At 41.3% G+C, this 20,802-nt stretch overlaps 1 long non-coding RNA gene across 1 annotated transcript; it reads left to right on the forward strand.

The window, feature by feature from the left end:
- Window positions 1–12,970: 12,970 nt before the first annotated feature.
- On the forward strand, window positions 12,971–16,767 carry LOC122746371. The gene is made up of 3 exons (XR_006355537.1): window positions 12,971–13,047; window positions 13,411–13,521; window positions 16,691–16,767. It is a non-coding gene; the product is annotated as an uncharacterized LOC122746371 (long non-coding RNA).
- Window positions 16,768–20,802: the final 4,035 nt, after the last annotated feature.

The following is a 20,802-nucleotide window of genomic DNA, read 5'->3' on the forward strand; positions in this document are numbered from 1 at the left end:
TTGTTTGTCTCCACCATTGACCACCATCTTGATAATATATGTACAATTACATATATTATGTCTCTAGAGCCCCTTCTTCTCCTCTCTGCTTGTTCTTTGTGTGAGGGGATGTGTGTCTGCATGTATACATAGGTAATCCAGTCTCTTGAACTGGCTGGTAATTGGTGAGTGTCTGGTTGAAAGGTTGCTGTCTAGATAACTAGATGTGTTTAAGAAATGGGTACACACCCACACCCGTAGGCAATTGGAAGGTACTGTAGTTCATTAGAAAGAATATTGCATTTGGAATCAGAGAACCTGGGTTTAAATGTCAATATATATTAGGAAATAAATGTGCTGGGTTTTGAGTCAGAGGACCTGCATTTGAATGTTGATTCTTTCATACTTTCATACTTTCTACGCATTGTGTGACCTTGGACTAGTCTTCACCTTCTTATAAAATGTTATAAATTAATAATAAATTATTATGAATTATTTCACCACTTTGGACCCCAGTTTCCTCAATCTGTAAAATGTGGCAGTTGGACCACTTGGCCTCTGAGGTTCTTTCTAGTTCTAGATCCCTAAACCATATGGAAATCATAAGTTTCAGAAGCTGAAATGTGAACTCAGGCCTTTCTGATAAGTGCAGCACTCTCCACACTATAGAGTGTTGCCTGTCCCAGAGGATAATTATGATCAATAAAAATTAATTCATCCTGATCTATTAATGGACAAACATTTTAAAAGTTATTCTTGGGGATAAAATTATATTTTCTGATGAAAATAAATTGATTGCTAATCAAAGAAAAGGGAAACAATTAAGAGGAAAATAAATCAGGCGTGGTGGTTTGTCCTTTGTCCTACTATAAAGCTAAGATCTTAGCTTTGAGATGAAGTTTTATAAATGCCGAGCCCTGTGCATAAATGGGGCACTGTTCAGACTTGAAGGTAAGGAGGCCACAGCTTCCAGATTAGACCCCAATGTGAGGAAATGTCCAAGCAGCCAAACAAAGAGAGCCCGGGAGCGGCAAAGCCGTGGACAAGCAGAAAGCTTTTCAGGTTTCTCAGAGGTCAGAGGGCTTAGGTCACAGAGGGAGGGGAAAGTGGTGAAGCCACAGGGAGAGTGAGGGGTTAATCAAAGGTTTATAGGGTGAGAGGCTTTCATTGGACCCAGCCTTTAGAAGCATCTCACACAATCCTCTCACTTTATGCTTGAGTGAGCAGAGACCCAGAGATGTTAAGACTTGCCCAAGGTCACCCAGGTAGATAGAACCAGGGGCAGGTTTTGAACCCAGGTCCTCAGGTTCCAAATCTAAGGCTTCCTCCTCTCCATCATGCTGCTGTGGACTTGCTTGAAGCATAGACTCACAAGCTGGCAGGAACCTCAGAAGCCACCCAGACTGACCCCCTTCATTTTACAAATGGGGAAACTGAGTCCAGGGGAAGTGTGACTTGTGCAAGGTCACACAAGTTGTAAACATAACAGGTGGGAATCCGGAACCAGTCCTCTTTCCATTGCCCTTTATCAAATTTCATTACCTAAAAGGATTTGGAAGATTTAAGCTGATTTCTTGAGCAGGAAACCAGCTCAGTTGTTTGGGCTGCCAAAGTCATTCTGTAGAGACATGATTTTTTTCTCTCCTTCTAGCCTATTGAGAAAAGGGTTGTTCTGCCCTCCCTCACCTCCACCTCAAGGCCTGTGTTCCTGCAGCTGCAACCCAGCTGCAATTCCTTCTAATTGCTTGGTTAACCAACAGAAAATGGGCTCCGTTCCTGTGGCCCAAGGAGAGAGTCCCCAGCCCTCCACCTGGGGCAGGTGAAACAAAGCATTATCTTAGACAGCTGCACCTTCACATCTGGCTTCGGGGCTCCTGCTTCTCTCTGCCACACCTTCCTCCCTCCCCAGGCTGGGAAGCTGAGCCTCGTGCCCCAACCCCATGTCAGAGGGGATAAGCTTCAAGGGGCTCTGCAGCTTTGAAAATGGAAAGGTCTCTCAAGTCTACAGGGAACAGCCAGAATAGTAATAACTGAGTTTTATGTGGCCAGTTTTACAAGTTGTAGTGTACTGTTCTTACTCATTTCATTGGAACTTGACAACAAACCTGTAAGGTTATCATTTTAATAATTCATCTACTACTACTATTTCTACTACTACCGCTGCAGTAACTACTATTACTACTACTGGTAGTACTACAACTACTACAACAACTAGTATTACTATGATCATAAAAACTACTCCTATAGCTAATACTACTACAACTACAACAACTAGTACTACTATGATTGCAAAAACTACTACTACAGCTACCACAACAACTACAACTACTAGTACTACCATTACAACTACTACTGCAAAACAACTACTACAACTAATAGTACTACTACTATTATCACTATTATATCAACTGCTACTGCAACCAGTGCTAATATCATCACTACGAGTACTACTACTATAATGAGTAACTACTGCTACTACTACCACCACCACCAAAACTACTACTACTATTTCTACCATTACAACAGCAATAACAACTACTACTATAACCAGTACTAACATCACCACTTTAGCAACTACTACTACTATAATAAATAACTACTACTACAACTGACTACAACTAGTGCTATTATAACTACAAAAACTACTACTACAACTATAATTAGTAGTGCAACTACTACTACTATAACTACAGCTAGTACTACTGACACCACTAAAACAATAACAACAATTGCCACTACTACTACCACTACAACTACTATACAAGAAGTACTGCCACCACTACTACAAGTACTACTACAATAACAACAACAATTCCTCCTCCTATTATTACTACTACCAAGTAATAATAACCATCACTGATGTAAGGACAAAATCAGTGACTCATTGATAGCAGAATCCCTGGGATGAGTCCCTCTCTGCCTGGGTAAGTTGGAAACTTCCCTGAAATGTCGAGTTTCTGACAGGCAACAAACACATTGACTGCCAAGAGGTCAAAAAGCTTTCCACTGGGTGGTTGTCCAACCAGTACGTGCCCAAGGCAGAACTTGAACTCAGGTCTCCCTGCCTCTGAGCTCAGCTCTATCCCCCACTCAAACTGCTTCTCAATAGATGTTTCTCTAGCACATTGGTTCACAAAAGGATTTCCTTGAATTGATCTCATTTGAACTTCCTGGTAATTTGAGCATCATTACACAAAATTTTTTAAAGTGTGGCACAGTGGGAAGAGTCCTGGATTTGGAATCATGGTGTCTGGGTTTGAATCCTAACTCTATCATTTAATACCTATGTGACACTGGGTAAGTCATTTCCCTTCTCTAGGATACAGCTTCCCTATCAGTCAAATAAAGGGGCTAGAGTAGATGATTCCCTCTATAAGGTCCCCTCCAGCTTTAAATTTATGATCCCATCAACCCCATTTTACAGATGTGTTAACTCATCAAGAGAGGTAGAAGACCAGGATCATACAACTAATAATTGCCCAAAGCAGGCTTTGAACCCAGCTCTCCAAATGATGTCAACCTTGCCCTCTGTCATGCCATGCTTCAGCCTCCCATCATTTGTGCTCATCATGGTTGCTACAGCAGGTTTTCTTGGAAGGCTGCACTCACAGTTTGGGGCTCCTTTCCCCAATTTCCTGGCTCTTCACTTGGGGTCAGGAAGCAGGCTTCCTGGAGGGTCTGCCAAGCCATCCTTCATAACCAGCCCCACCCCCAGCTGCAAAAATGAATTGGGACAGGACAGGGAGATCCTAATTGATCTGAGCCATTTCTGCTACTCTGGTTGTCTAATCTCCAGCCCACACTAATGACAAGCAGAGAGGCGACCTTCTTTACCTCGCAGGCAGAAAGAATAGTCAAGAGCCCTGGTGCCTTGCCATCAATGTCGCTGGGTGTTATTGGGCCGATAGGATCAGTCAACTTCCTAAAGTATGCAGCATGAATTGGTGTGCTGTTTTTTTTTCCCCAAAGAGTTGTTTAGAACAACAAGGGAAGCAAATGTTCATAGTCTTAGAAGGAGGGAACCCTCAACAAGGGATTACTCTCTTGTTGATTCCCTTCTGACAGCAGAGGAGAATGTGTTTTGAGCATGCTCCCCCCTCCCTCTTTCAATATTTGTTTGAGCTGCCCTGGTCAGAGAATTGTTGGGGGGGGGAGGTGAAGAGGAGGAGGGGAGTGAGGGCCAGGCAAGTGGGTCTCAGGACTGATGGGGCCACCTGAGGAATAATAAACAGATCAGTTACATATCAAACTTGCAGGGCCTTAATTACATGCTTTCTATGAGTCATTGTCTGAAATGAACCAACGCAGAAAAGCAAAGAGAACTGTGAATTTGGCTGTTAGGGGGCAAAAGGGGGTCTGGGTGGGCACATCTTCCCACATCCTTGGAGGGAGGTGTGTTGGGCTGAGTTTGACCCATCAGCAGCTTCACTCTGGGAGAATGGGGGCTTTCTTTCCCTTTCTTTTTTGGACAGTGTCTGTGACTTCATCAGCGTGCAAAACTCCCAGTGTGGAAATTTCTGTCAATGACACACAGCTGTCCATAACTTAGCATCTTAGAGAGTTGCCCAGTGCATTACACAGCTAGATAATTTGCCCATGGTCAGATATCTAGTGTGTATGTCTTGAATCCAAGATTAATTCCAAGGCTGGCCTTCTATCTTTATGTCTATTATTTTTCCCATTTTGTAGATGAAGAAATAGTGTCAGAGAAGTGCCTTATGTGTATTAAGTATCAGGGAAAGTATTTGAACCCAGATATTTCAGGGTCAGTTCAGACTTCACCCTGTAACTTCCCAACTCAATAAATCCCACAATGCCACACTGCTCCTATCTTTATTATTATTATTGTGAACCTAGTGATCATCTCTTTCCTCTACTTGATTTGATGATCTGATTCCAGGGTGCTTTCCATCACAACTCTTTCTTAGGAGAAAACAGATTGAAAACACATCCTATTGAATTTTGTTTACTCGTTTCTTTTCACTGAATTCCAGAATCTCAGAGCTGGTCATCTGGACTCACTAGGACCTAGAAAAGCAAGTTCTTTCACCATTCCCAGTATTCATCAAGCCTTGAAAATCTCTGATGATTCGTGGTTGTTATGACCAACAATCTATCTCAGAAGAGTTTCGTTCATTGCACCTTCCTGATTATAATCATTTTTGTTCATAAAACAATATTTAGAAAAGCTATCCCTAGTGATTTGAGACTCATGGACAAGCATTTGCTTTGTATAATCCTGGAGAAGCACAGCATGCCAAGCCTTTTCCAAATGTGACATGTTTAGGAGGAATCTCATCTTGTAATAACTTCAGTTAAAAGCATAATTAAGAGTTAAATGCTCCCTTTGAAGAAATGCTTTACTTAGGAAAAAAAATCTATAACCACAAGTTTACTTGGCATCTCCCACGGCTATCACTGATGTCTCGAGTTCCTGCTTGGTTTCTTTCTTTAAATACTTACACAATATCACCTGCTGTTGGGAATATTTTATGGTCAAGCTGAATTTCATCAAATTTTCTTAGAGCATTTTTTTTTGGTGGGGAGAACAAGAAAACATGGGCAAATTGAATATTCGTTACAGGTATTCCCAAGTGTGGCCTTCAAAATAGAATGAATATTTTCTTATTTCTTTTATTTTGGGGAAAAAAGCTGGAGTAGATAACAGAAATCTCTTAACCTTCCAATAGCCAGTCCTCTTCTCTTCTAGCATTGCCTGATTTGTTTCCTGTTTGTGGTTATTTTTATGAGTAGAGGCTCCCCGGGGCTCTGTTAAGACCCTAGGATCAGCTCCAAGTATAGGGGATACCAGCTTCCTACTTCCCAGTGTAGGTCACAACAATAACACTGAACATAATACAGAATGTTCTTACCAAGTGGGATGTGTACCATTACCAATAGATTGGCATTCAGATAGGGCTTTAATGTCCTCAAAGTGGTTTATATGCATTTATTGTTGGAATCTCATAGCATCCCCTGGGAGGGGAGGTACTGCAACTTTTTTTTTTTCAGATTTAGACACTCACTTATAGATGAGTAAACTAAGACTTGTGGATGGAAAGTGACTTGTCCATGATCACACAACTAATAAAAGGCTAGGTAAAATGTTATTTAGCAAAGACTCCAAACTTCAGAAAAAAAATAAAGGTCATATGCTAATCAGGTGACTGATGAACTGAAAGAGTACACAAATAATATGATACTAACATTTTTTCTAGGATAGAAAGCAATGTGCTTTGGCATGTTGGCTCATGTAGACATCTACTAAGTGAATTGCCACAAATTATTTTCCCGACCTGACCCTCAATCTTCCTAATTTCTAAAATGGAGATAACAATACTTGCACTGGGTGTCTTTTATGTTGTTGAAAGAAAAGAACTTGACAAACTTTAAAACACTAGAGGAATGGGAGTTGTAAAGTGATTGAGGGAAATGAACTAGTCTATATGTTCTTTGTCTCACTGGACTTCTACTTAGTCCTTCGCCTTCTGTTTTTCTTTCCCTTCTTTTTCTTCTTCCTCTTCCTGTTTTTCTTCCCCTTCCCCTTCTTTCTCCTCTTCCTGTTTTTATTTTCCTTCTTCTCCCTTCTTTTATCTCTTCCTCTTATTTCTCTTCTCCTTCTTCCCTCTCTTCCTGTTTTCTTCCTCCTCCTCCTCCTCCTCCTCTTCCTCCTCCTTTTCCTCCTCCTCCTCCTCCTCCTTCTCCATAAGACTATTCTAACTTCTACATACAGCAGCCACCCAAAGCCTCATGGCTCTCCAGAGAGTAACTGGCATGCTTGATGCATGATGTCTGATTGAGCTCTGACTGTGGATCTCTTCTTGTGCTTCCATCTAACACAGCAGATCCTTCTAGAAGTTTGAGTGCTGAATGTTTGGGGTGGGCCATTGAAATGGGATGCCTTTTGCTGAGTGCTCACAAATATTTCCAGGCCCGGCTCCCTTGTCCCTTCAGGCTGGGGCTACGTGAGGATACATTTCCCATCTGGTTCACTGATCAGGAAAGAACACCTGTTCTCTTTCTAGGGCATCTATACTGACAAAGGCCTTCTGGCACTGAACCGAAGAAAACTACTCTCCTCTTCACACCAAGTTTTTCTTTCCCATTAAGCCAAGCCAGGGATAGGGATGATGTGGCCTGCCATGGTCTAAAGGAATAACTCATTCAAACAACCCCAATAAACTCCCATTAAAAATGTCTTTCCTGAAGCAGTCGAGACTTCTGAACAGGGATGCCGCCCAAGTCTGTCATCAGGCCAAGCAGTTTGCTAGTAAAATTCCTCGTGAGCAGGATTTTTTTTTTTAATGATCTTACTTTCCTTTTGTCTGCCTACAAGGCATTTCTACAACTTAAACGGCCTTTAGTTGCTTTTACTGTTTTTATCAGATTGGCACAGGTAGGCTTTTGAAAAAAAAAAAAAAACTAACAATGAGCAAGAAAACTTAGCCACCGGCTCTTGGGGAAAGGTATTAATAAATCATCGGCAGCCAATGGGCTGGAAAATAATTGGTTGGATCATAGAAGGGCTAAACAATCTTGAATTTGCAGATACAGTTCCTAGCAGGTGTTTGAGGAAAAATTCACACTGTTTTGACTACCAATAACCCTTGAGCTCACTTCAAGGCCCATAAAGAAATCCTTCAGCACTCTATATATTTTGAGCCAGACAAAGTTCTATCCTTTAATGTAACGGATATGGTCTAGCTGACGAGGGGCAGAAGAAACATAAATCCACCCTCTCCCCTTCTGTCCATTCTAGGTTAATTCTTCCCTCTCCTCACTTGTCATTTCTTCATTTTTAGGCCCCTACCACACAGACCAGCTCAGCAGCTCGAAGGCCCACATAAAAACATATTAAACAGAGTCGGCCGCAGGGAGATTTGGTCCCAAATAAGAAGCTTTAATTAATTTTAAATGGTGCTTTTCAGAGTGTCAAAAGCTCAGTCCAGTGAAGTGGAAAAGGAGGTTGGAATGGCCACAGCCTGGCAACCCAGCTAATCTGGGCACTCCTGAGCGAGTTCGTTTGGGAGGCTGACATCAGTGCATCGGTATGTGGAGGTGGAGCTCATGGGGACAAGCAAAATAGCAACGGGAGACTGGGCAACCCTCAGGAGCCCAGAGAGGCCTGGGAGTCCAGCTGTATTAAGGGCCATTGGAGTTTCCCTGTTATTTGTCTACTGGGGAGGATTAGGACTTCCGCTGGGCTCTGCTCATCCTCACTGAGAATTTCAATTCGGGTACAGGCACCAGCAGGAACATCGAGGTTCATTAGAAAGGTTCCCCCAAGAGATCCAGGTTGAGTCTTCAGAGCCTTTCGATGCACCAAAAGAAGGAAATGGATGGGTTTATGATTCTTCTGGAGGTCAACGTTGGGTGGTGGGTTTTTACTTTGTTGGTTTTACTTTGTTGGATTTTTCTTCTAAAAGCTTAGTTTTTTACATACCAAGAAAAAAATATTCTTCCAATGTTTGCTTGTGTAGGTGGGCATCATTTTAGAACTATCTGGACTATGTTAAATAAAAAGATATATATATATATATATATATATATATATATATATATATATATATATATATGCTTGTGAACTCATTTTAAAAAAAATTCCAGCTCAGTCACCGTGAGGTCTCAGTGCCTAAGCAAAAACCACCATTTTGTACTTTCCTAGTCCAGAAACTGAAGTTACACAACATCATAATTTTGGAACTGGAAGAAGACTTAGAGATTGTCTTATATGAGCATGGCATTTTACAAATAAAGGTAAACTAGCCCAGGGTATCATTGAATGTTGAAACTAGAAGGGACTTTAGAGATCATCTTTTTTAGAAACAATTCCTTTTACAGATTAAAAAAAGCAAGGGAAAAAGAGCAAAAACCTCAAACCCAGAAAAACAGAGCTCTTCCTTAGAACTGGAAGGAACCTTGGAGACCATCTACCTATCAGAGGGCACCTATGTCAGAACCATATCAATGCCTCATTTGATAGATGAGGAAACAAAGATGTGAAAAGGGGAAGCCCAATGTTACATTGTGAGGCACCTGGGCTCTAGTCTATTAAACCAGGTGCCCTGTTCCCCATGATCCCACACTGCCTCTCAATTCAAGCATCATACTAATATATTATTATACACAAATGCAATATGTCTCAGTATTTCTTAATCTGAACTTTTTCCACTGTTAGCTATTCTTTAAGACATAGGATGTGAGCATGCTTTACATCTATGGTAATATAAAGTATGATTATATAGGCAATGTGGCAAAGCAAGTCAATCAAAGGGCTTGCCTAGAAATCAGAAAGACCTGGGTTCAAATTCTACCCCATACACATACTAGTTGTGTCATCCTTTTTTTTTTTTTTTTTTTGCAGGGCAATGGGGGTTAAGTGACTTGCCCAGGGTCACACAGCTAGTAAGTATCAAGTGTCTGAGGCCGGATTTGAATTCAGGTACTCCTGAATCCAGGGCTGGTGCTTAATCCACTGCGCCACCTAGCCGCCCCTAGTTGTATCATCCTTGACAAGTCATTTAACTTCTCAATAATCTAGACAATTCTCTAAGACTAAAAGTTAGAGACAAGCTGCTAATCTGCGTCAGTGAGGGAAATTTCCATGCCAGGAGTTACCCATACAGATGAAATCAAAGGACCAGATTAAAGCAAATCAGAATAAAAACCCCCTTTAAAAGGCAAAAACAAAGCATGATTAGTTCTCAGTAGCTTTTATTGCACCTATATGAGTCAAAAACAATGTGGCATATATTTCCCCTTTTGCTCTTTATTCCTCTTTATTTCTTCATTCAACTAACATTTACAGAATACCTACTATGTGCAAAGCTTGTATCTGTGATTTAGTCATGGAAAGAAAATCTAATTACACATTGATTGCAAGTTTCTGAAATTACCAGACAGCTCATAAAGAGGAGCTTTTCTTATATCCTGCCTTTCTTTCCTAGGCTTTCACACTTATGCAAATGTTTCCATACACTCACGCATCTGCATCCAGCAAAGAGTCCAAACAGGTTTCCTATATTGGAATTTCTTGGTACCAGGTTAAAATTATTTCAAGGAGATTTTTCCTTATAGTGTCCTTGAATTGTCATTCATAGTCCCAGGCCAAATCAAGAGAAAAGGGTGGGAGTGGCTGCAGTTCTCCTTTATTTGATTATTTTGAAAAATCAATCAATCAGCAAGCATATATTAAGTGTCTGTTATGTGCCAAGCACAAGATAGGCTAAATGCTGGGGATACAAGTACAAGGAGTGCAGCAAACCCTATTTGCAGAGAGCTTGCATTCTTGGGGATTGGAGGGGGGTGGTCTGGAAAAACAAGAACATATAACAAGAAATCCAGCAGAAATTGAAAGTTAATGAGTAAGAAGTAGTTTAATATAAGGTAGTTCAGAAATTGGGGGGGCACTTCTAATGGGGCAAATTTTTCAAAAGGGCCTGGATATTACATATTTAGCATGACTTCTGAAGACTTATGACCCAGGAGGTAAAAATATTCAAAGACTCCAGTTAGTTCATACAAATTGGGGATTTCATACAATTCAATTCCTATAAAATCTTTTTGTTAAGGCAACCAAGGGCAGACCCCCTAAAAGGGTGGGTGGCACATATGAAAAAAGGCCTTCTTGAAACTTCTTCAATTTTTCTTTGGTGAGATAGATGGGGAGAATTCCTGGCTGATTGATTTTTTTTCCCCTCAAAGCAACCAAATGCTTTCATGTCATCTCTTCTCCTATCCTGACCTCATAAAAAAGTTCTAGGGTAAGGTAGGTTCGCTAATTTTTTTTCTTCCTATTCTCTTCCTGTGATAAAGTAACCATCAAAGGTAATGAATTATTCCATGCCTTTAAGTAATGCTAAAGAAAAGGACAGACAGGAAGAAGATTGCTTCTCTTATTTTGCTTGGAGCCCCTACTGGAGACAAAGTCTAAAACATCCCATTTCTGCAGGTGTGTGGGACTGAGGTTTATTTTTTTATTTTATTTTATTTTATTAAGGATTTCAGTTCAGATGCAATGACTTGGACAAAACTGTCGGGGAATAGTGTGTTCTTGGCACGTGGGAAGTGTACCACTACCAAACATTAGGAAAACTGAATCAATTGAATGTATAAATAGATATCTTCTCTTGCCCATCTGCACAGCTCCAATGCATATAATGTATTAATTAAAACTTTTCACACAAAGAAAAATGAGGCTTAAACACCAATCTGAAAACAGTCTTTGTAACATGTCAGGAATGTACTGTACAAAAGTGTCTTCCTTAACAACTTAATAAGTAAGTAAGTTAACAATGTAGCAGGTAGTGAGTGGATCTTCCAAGCACAGAAAATAGTTGAGGAAACTTGGGGATGGGGGAAGAAGGAAGAAAAGAAGAGAGGGAAGAGAGGGAGGCACACAAACTCATAATGTATTAGGAGGAAACCGGTAACTTTGTACACACTTTTAATCATTGCCGAGAAAGGGGTAAATCACTTTTGTTAGTCGAATATAAGTTCAACAGCAAGAGAGTAAAGGTTAAGAATCCCACTTTCAGCCCTGGTGTCAAATGAGAGGGCTATTCTCCCATCAACACACAGGGGATTTGCACACGATAATGAGAGTTACACAAGCAAATCCTGTGGGCATCGGTGAGAAAATAAACTCAAGCGGCCATATTTGAACTCTTATTTTTCAGGGGGTTCTGCATCACAAAAGGACTGTACATGGAGCTTTAAAAAATAATCAACCGTGATTCTCATCTTGACATATCTCAGGTTATGTATAGATGTAAATTTAATGTTTGCAGGCACTTATGTTGATGTGTTCCCCCAGGCAAGAGCCACTGGAGATATTATTATTTTTTTTTTTAATTAACGAGAGGAGCACTTCCCCTCTAACTTTTTTTTTCATTCTTCTCATGGTTGTGATGTTTTGAAACTACAGTTCTATGGAAAACCTGTCTATGCTATGATTTGAAATTCTGGACAAACTGAAGAGGCCCCAATCAGAGGGAAGGTCCTTCTTATTATTTTCCTTCTGAAAGCTAAAACCAGACACCCCTCCCTACTCTCCTCCTCCTCTTCCTCAGAGGAGCCGAATCCAGAGATACATATGAAACACTGGGTGCATTTTTAATCCCCAACTTTCATTTTTATATGGAAATCCACTTGAGGGAAATGAGGCTTTCCAAGAAGCATCCCTATTTCCTCATAACAGTCTCAACACCTGCTGAGTCTCATATAAATTAAAAAACACAAAACAAACAAGTGATTCATCTTCACCTGAGAGAACACTAAAGATTTTAATACACATAGCTTGAAGGAAAAAAACCCCAACATTTTTTCATGGATTGGGGCAAGGAGTGGGGTGGGGAGGAAGGAGGGAAATGTTATACTGGAAGCTGAGACTGAAATGTCCACACAAATACATTTGATATCATACCATAATCTTTAAAGAGATGGGAGACAGAAAGCCAATGAGCCTGGGTTCTATTAGATTATTTCAGTCCTTTCCAATCTGTTTGCTTCTTCCAATAACAACTTGTTGATGGGAAGTTCTTTGTAAGAAATGCCTCCCCCCACAAAAAAAAAACAAACAATAGAGAGCGTCAGAATTAATAAAGTATCTCCAAAAAGTCTTAAAATGACACCCAACCTCCGAAGGGAAAACCAAATTTGCTTTTTTTTCTGAAGGGAATTTGTGTTTGTCAGGAAGGGCTCCCAGAATCTTTGTCTGGAGGCCTTGATGTGTGACCAGTAGCCCAGAGGCTGCCCTTCACCCCTGGCCTTATTCTGCCAGGGCTCTGCCCACCCACACGGACACGGCAGGGGGAAGGGTTTCAGAGGAGGCAGAATCAAAAGCTGAGGGACGAGGAGGGGAAAAAAAAGTGCTTTTCAGGGTCTGATGTGTGGGAATCAAATGAGAGGCCTAGCTCAAATCCGGTCGCCAGGCAACCATAGTGATATGCTGAGAGAATATCATTAAAGTTGGGAAGTAAGCAGGCTCTCTGAATTAGTAAACCTGCCCACAGCGCAGGGGATGGAGGGGATGCGCCCCAACTCCACCGGCTCCCCAGCACAAGCTCTGTAAGGAGGAGGGGGAGCTTGGGGAAGTTGGGGAGGGCAGAATATGGGGCCCAGAGAGAGAGAGAGAGAGAGAGAGAGAGAGAGGGAAAGAGGGAGGGAGGGAGGGAGGGAGGGAGGGAAAGCAGCTGATTTGTGGAGTTTTCATTTAAAAAAAAAACTACCAAGACAATGGCTGTCCAGACATGGAGTTGTGGTGAAATATGGTAGATGCCACGGCTGCAGCTGGCTCCCTGACACAAGATTAATAAGGTGCGGTCTCCTAGCCGACCAGAACCTAGTGGGAACTATCCAGCACTGGGAGCTTGAATTGTGGGGAACAGCCTTCCTGCAAGCTGGCCTAGTTTACGGCTCTGTTTTTTCCAGCTCTCCCAAAGTGCAGCGAACATCTGTGACTCTAATGAGGTCATCATCGAGGGTGTCCAGAGAGCTGGGCCCTGAGAACCAAACTCGACTGCCTTGGCCCGGACACGGAGAGTATGAGGGCTGTCGGGAAGCTGGGCTGGCACCGGGAGGGGAGGGAAGCAAGCTCGGCAAGAACTTGGGTTTTGTTTTTTGTTTTTTGGGGTGTGTGTGTGTGTGTGTGTGTGTGTTTCCTATGTGAAAGAGCAAGCGAGAGAGAAAGCAAAAAGAGAGAAAAGCGATACAAATAAGGGAGAGAAGAGGACAGGAGAGTAAAAGAGAAAGAGAGAGAGACAGAGATAGAGAATGAGAGAGACAGAGACAAAGAAACAGAGACAGAAAAACACAGAGATAGATGGAGACAGAGACAGAGAATGGGAGAGAAAGAGAGACAGAAACAGAGAGACACAGAGATGTAGAGACACAGAGACAAAGAAACAGAGACAGAGAAACAGATAGATAGAGGGAGACAGAGAAACACACAGAGACAGACAGAGAGAAGAGAAAAGAATAATAGAGAGGTAGGGAGAAAGAGACAGAAGAGAAAAGAATAAAAGAGGTAGGGGGAGAAAGAGAAGAAAGAAGAGTAAGACAGGTGGGGAAAGAGACAGAAAGAATAAAAGGGGAAGGAGTGAGGGAAAGAGGGGGTGCTCAGCAATGATAGTAGACCAGGAGGCCTAGATATGATAATACACTTGAGGAAATCTGGAGAAACAGATTTATGCCATGTTGATGAACATTATCACTGACAGAACAAGCAAAGCTTATTGAAGCTTTCCTTCTTGAAAAGTTGAATGAAATTGAATTGCCAAACCCTGAACACCACCATGTTTTGGTGGAAAGGGTTTTGAGATAGGCCTATAGGATGACTTCTAGCATGGCTGGGCCTGAGTACAAGTATCCAGATCCTTGATAAGGGAATCCGAAAGGCAATGTGACAGGGTGTGCTGTTTACGAGTGACATGATTATGGACGCTTTGGAAAACAAGTCAAGCTTTCCCACAACATCCCTTTTGTCATGTTGACACACCAAAAGAGTTCCCAGTCTGTTGAAAAAAAAACAGGCAAGGAAAAAAAAAGCACAACCTAAATCTCCATGTCCCCCCATCCTCCCCTTCCCTACTCCCCAGGGATCTTCCCAACTGAAGGCATGGAAATGGCCCAGCATGGAGGAGAGAACTATCTTCTTTTGTAGCTTGGTTGGTAAACATGACTAGAGAATGGCCAGATTCTGAGAATTCACTCATTTTCATAATTTCTAGGGTTTTCTGGTCACCTATTCCTTCATTCAAAAGCATTTAAGAGCCTACAGTGCATCAGGTGCTGGAAAGACAAAGACAAAAGTGTAGCTGTCCCTACCCTCAAGAAGCTTACATTTTATTGTTCTGTTCAGTAAGACCTGAACGGAGGTATCTCCTGTGTCATTTGTGAAGATGAAGAAAAGTATTACCAAAAAAATCAGGAGAAAAATAAAGAGGGGAGACTGAATCCATAGCATAACTAGAACATGCTTTAACATCTTCCAAAAATGCAGTATCAAGATGCAGGCACAGCTCATATCTTAATAGCACGTTAAGATTGGCAAAGCACTTTACATTTGTTATTCCACTGAAACCTTATAAAAAACTCAAGTTAATTATTATTTATAATTTACAGATAAGGAAACTGAGGCTAAGAGAGGTTAAATGACCTTTCCTGAACAAAGTCATACAGTTAAGAAGTATCTGAGACAGGAGTTCTCCTTACTATAAAACTAACCCTAAACTTTTTTTTTTTCATTCTAAGTAGGAGCTGGCAGAAATTACGGTATGTCTAGATTTAGCACATTCTTGGCTTCGCATACTGTACTACTTTTATGGAGTAAAGGTTAATATGCTGGACTTGGAAATAGAAAGGTTTGGATCTGAATCTTGACTCCAACTCATCATACCCAAAGACAAGTCATTTTGTTTCTCTGAGCCTCAGTTTATTCATCTGTAATGTGGGGTCAATAATTACCATAGGGTCCTCTTTGTACAGAGGAAAATGAGCCTTGGAGAAATTAAGGTCACAGAGCTAGTTAGAACCAGATTGAGGACAAGAAGGTAGATTTCCTACCTAGATTTCTCACTATGTTATAGTGAGTAACATATAGTCATCTTATCATAAAATAGCATACATGGATCTAATCACCATATTGCTACTAGGCTACTAGACAATGGTGTGTATGCAGTAGGTGCTCACCACAAGTTGACATTACTGTGAAGATTTACCAAAACCCTGTTTAGGACTCCCAAAAGTCCTTCCTGCATTTTCCCCTTATCAAGCTCTTACCATGTATTACATTGTGACATTTCTTGCATTGCCCAGTAGAATCTAACACAGCAGTTTTTTGACTAGGGGGACTGTTTGGCTTTCTCTTTTTGTATTCCAAGAACCTAACCAGTCAGTCAGCCAGTCAAAGAGCATTTATTCAGTGCTTATTGTATTCCAGGTGCCAGGCTGAGCATTGGAAACATAAAGGAAGGCAATAAGAGCTCCTCAACAGTGATCTATGGACTCTCAATTCCTTTATATAGTCTCCATGTTTAGAGGACATTCAGACAAGTCTGGCATATATAATGTACAATGTTTTATATATTATACATTGTGATATATAATATTTAATTTTCTATATGAATGTGGCCCTACCCCCACCATAATAGATAGGGAGGGAGAAGGGGAAGAGAAGAGGAGAGGAGAGGAAGGAGAAAGAGGAGAGGGGAGGAGGAGAAGGAGAAAAGAAGAACAAAAACAAGAACAAGAGGAGGAGGAGGAGGAGGAGGAGGAGGAGGAGGAGGTGGAGGTGGCAGCCAGCTTGATAAGAATGGACTAGATGGTTTTGAACTAACTCACAAATCAAGCAAACTTAGCCCCAGGGCAGGAGTTCCAGAGCTGAGTGGGTTAACCACATGATTTGTGGAAGTTGGGTCTGGAAGATGCAGAGCCAGATGTGGAGAATCTGGGCAGTAACAGGATAAATGGCCAGATAACAAGTGACTAGAATGGTTCATTTGGAGTATGGCAGAACTGGCTTGTAATCCTGCCTCTGATGTTTACTAGCAGACCATAGGCAAGCCACTATGCTGTCTGAGCCCATTTCCTCATCTGTAAAGAAAAATAATGATTTATAGTACCTACTTAAAGCATTATTTAAATGTTGGATACTATTGTTATTGTCTTTGATCATGGACATATGTCTGCTCCTTACCTATGACTCTTTTAGGGTCCTGGGATGACAAATATCAAGTGGGAAAGGACTTTGAAGCTCACCCAGTCCAAACTTCTTATTCTACAGATGTCAGTAAGTCAACAAACATTTATTAAGCACTTACAAGTGCTAGACCCTCTGATAACTACCAAGGATACAAAGAAAGGCAAAAACATTCTGTGATCTCAAGGAGCTCACATTCTAAGTGGGGAAAGAACACATAAATAACTAGGAACATACAAAATTCATAGAGAGTAGAAGAAAGGCAGCAGAAATTGGCAAGAGGTGAGGGATGGAGAGGACAAGAAAGCCCTCATATATGGGAGGTGGGGTTTGAACTGAGCTGAAGGAAGCCAGGAAAACTATAAGGCAATTGAGAGGAGGAAGAATATTCCAAGTATGTGGGACAGCCAATGCAAAGGCATAAAGATGGGCCATAAAGGATCATATGTGAGGAATAGCAACTAGATCATTGTAACATGGATCATAGAATGTGTGATGGGAGCAAAGTGTAAGACTGGAAAGGTAAGAAGGGTTTAAATGCCAAACAGGGGATTACTTTCTTTCTCATCCTAAAGGAGGTGGAGATAGGAGGGATGAGAAAGCCATTCATCACACCCAAAGTGCATTCTCATTTGTATTGTTGTTGATGTGTATGCCTCTGAGAAGCAACATGGTGGAGGGAACAGTGTGCTGGTCTTGGAGTCATGAAAATCAGAATTCAAACAAACCCCACATCAGACAACGATAGCAATGTTACTAAAGGCAAGTGATTCAATTAATTTCTCCAAGACTAAGGGAACCTTCTTAAGATTTCCTATGACCTAGAGATGTATTATATTATAGGCAGTCTGTCATTTCCTAAAGTGGAGGTGCAAGTCCCCACGTCACTGAGATCACCGACCTAAGATGCATTGAAGTGTACAGATCTCAAATTCTCAATCAGAATATGAGCTCCCGCCTGTCAGTATAGTAGAGAGAATAGGGTTCTACAAACCTCAGAGTGAGATAAAAGGGGAAGGATGAGTGGCCCAAACTGGCCTAGAATCAGTAGTGAGTATCTATGTGGAGTGAGTACAGGAGAGAGACTCAATGAGGTAGGAAGACCTGGTTCAGCTTTACTACCAGTTGACCTGAGTCTAGGATTTCTTTCTCTTATGCATGGTGAGTCTATATTAATCAATCAACAAATATTCATAATCTCTGGTGATATAATGGTTTAAGTAAAACAGTCCTTGGCCTCAAGGTGCTTACATTCTATTTGGAGAGAGAACATATATTTATACAGATATATACAAACCAGAGCCATGACCCATGTTGTTCCTGAGCTCACACACAGCAGGCATCAGAACTGGGGAGGAGGCAATAAAGAAACCTGGGGTCAGATCAATCCTCTTGCTACCTGTCTGAATTGGAACAGCTGAGTTTGCTCCTCATTTCTGCTCATGAGGGAATGGGGTTTGGTGACAAGTAAACTTGTTCAGGGTTTGAATTTTCTTTCATCTTTGTAGTCCCACTGCCTCATAGACCAGGTAGGTGATTAGTAAATACTTAATTTGAGTCTTTGACAAACTTGAGCTGGTGTCCCTATGATGTAAGGATAGAGCACTGCTGACAGACCTTTTGAACCATACCTACAAACTTTCATGTCTAGGTGGAAATGAAGGCTAGACTCAGTGACCAGTATTAAATAGTGCTATGTGATCAGTAGGACATCCTTTCAATTGGGGTTCATGCCAAATAATATACATTATTTTTTCCATCTGTATTTAGGATTTCATGAGTAGAGGAAACTCCTGGTATGAAAACTGTCTCTTTTGATAAGAACAGCAAATCATCTGTCATTTATAATCTTAGAGAGTTGCTGAGGGGCACTGAAGAGTTTAGTGACTGATATTTGTAACAGATAGAACCTAAACCAAGGCATTCGAGTTCCAAGGCAAGTCCTCTGTCCCCTTCAACATGCCACTTTGCTAAATAATAACAAAAAACATTCACCAAATGGTGTGAGGGAGTCACTGTAGCTATTATTAGCTCCACTTTACAGATGAAAAGACAGGATTAGAGAGGTTGAGGGACTTGCCCGTGGTCACACAGCTATGAAGTGTCTGAGGCAGGATTTGAACTCTGGCTTTCCTGACTCCAGATCTAGAGAATAATCCACTATGCCACAGTGCCTCAAATGACAAGGGGAGCTCTTGGTGCCATCATTTATACTCAGCGTCTCTGATTTCACATAGTTGTCACATTCTGAGCTAGAGATCCAAAATATACCCAAAAAAGTCAGGAAAAAAAGATCTGGGAGTTTTAGTGAACTCGGTGTGAGTCAAAAAGCCACTTGGGGCATCATTAGAAGAGGCATAGCGACCAAAACTAGGAAGGTGAGAGTCTCCCTCTGCCCTTTTGGATAGGGTGCCACCTTTTAGGAAGGACATAAATAAGCCACAGAATGTCCATAGGAGAGTGGGCAGGATGGTGAAGGGCTTCCATTCATGCCATAGGAGGATTGTTTGAAGGAACTGGAAATATTGATCCTGGAGAAGAGAGACTTAACAGGGACATTATAGCTGCCTTCAAGTATTTAAAGGGAACTATCATGGGGATTAGCCCAAGTTGCAAAGAGGCAAATTTCAACTTGAAATCAGGAGAATCTTCCTAACAATTGAAACTGTCCAAAAGTGGAAGAGACTGCCTGGTGGCTTCCCTTTCACTCTAAGTCACCAAGCAGAGGGTAGTTGAGCGCCCCAAGTATTGACTGGGCCTATCACTGGGGATACTGATAAAATGATCTCTCTTCTCAAAGAGCTTGCTTTCTGCTGGGGGAAGACAGCAAATACAGAAATAAGCATATATAAAGAGAGAATTAGCAAGGAAATGTAAAGTAGTTAATACAAGGTAATTTGGGAAGGAGGATGGGAGGGCATTAGCAGCTGGCAGTCCAAGCCAAAGAATTCCTCACCAGGGAATAACATACACACTCAATTGGGTGGAGTTAATCTATCTAACCCTGCCGGAAAACAGGAGGGGAGGGGGATAAGGAAGGAGGGGCAAAAGAAGGGAGGGCAGATTGGGAGAGGGGGCAGTCAGAAGCAAATCCCTTTTGAAGAGGGATAGGGTGAAAGAAGATAGATAATAGAGTAAATATCATGGAGAAGGAAATAGGATGGAGGGAAACAGTTAACAATGGCAATTGTGAAAAAGAGAAAAGGGGGAAAATTGTACAAAAAATTTTATAGCAACTCTTTGTGGTGGCTAAGAATTGGGAATCAAAGGAATGTCCATCAATTGGGGAATGACTAAACGAGCTGTGGTATATGATTGTAATGGAATATTGTTGTGCTATAGGAAATGACGAGCAGGATGATTTCAGAAAAACCTGGAAAGACTCATATGAACTGATGTATAGTGAAGTGAGCAGAACCGGGAGCACATTGTGCAAAGTGACAGCAATACTGTTCTATGAGCAATTATGAGTGATTTAACTACTCTCAGCAATACAATGATCCAAGACAATCCCAAAGGACTCATGATGAAGCATACTATACACTCCCAGAGAAAGAACTGGTATTGATTCAACATAGACTAAAAAAAAAAAAAGAGCACTTGTGGATTGCACACATATAACCTATATCAGATTGGTTGCTGTCTTGTGGAGGGGGGAAAATAGGGAGGGAGAGATAAAAATTTGGAACTCTAAATCTTATGAAAATGAATGTTGAAAACCACCTTTACATGTAACTGGAAAAAATAAAATGTTTGTTACAAAAAAGAAAATTCCTCACTAGATAATCAGAAACCAGTTACTCTGTTCTTAGGTGGATTCTCTCTCTCTTTTTTTTCTCTTTTGGCAATGTGGGTTAAGTGACTTGCCCAGGGTCACACAGCTAGTAAGTGTCAATTGTCTGAGGCCAGATTTGAATGCAAGTCCTCCTGAATTCAGGGCTGATGCTTTATCCACCGTGCCACCTAGCTGCCCCCAGTTAGGTGGATTCTCAAGGAGTAGTCATAGGCTATCTCCAGGGACATGATCCAAACCTCTTTCACTTGATAGGAATTTCCAGAGTTTACGCTGCATATATAGTCTTTATGGACTAAGACACTAATAAGCCTTAGAATAAGACTTTGTG

The sequence above is a fragment of the Dromiciops gliroides genome, chromosome 3 (genome assembly GCF_019393635.1).
Source record: "Dromiciops gliroides isolate mDroGli1 chromosome 3, mDroGli1.pri, whole genome shotgun sequence".
Lineage (NCBI taxonomy): Eukaryota > Metazoa > Chordata > Mammalia > Microbiotheria > Microbiotheriidae > Dromiciops > Dromiciops gliroides.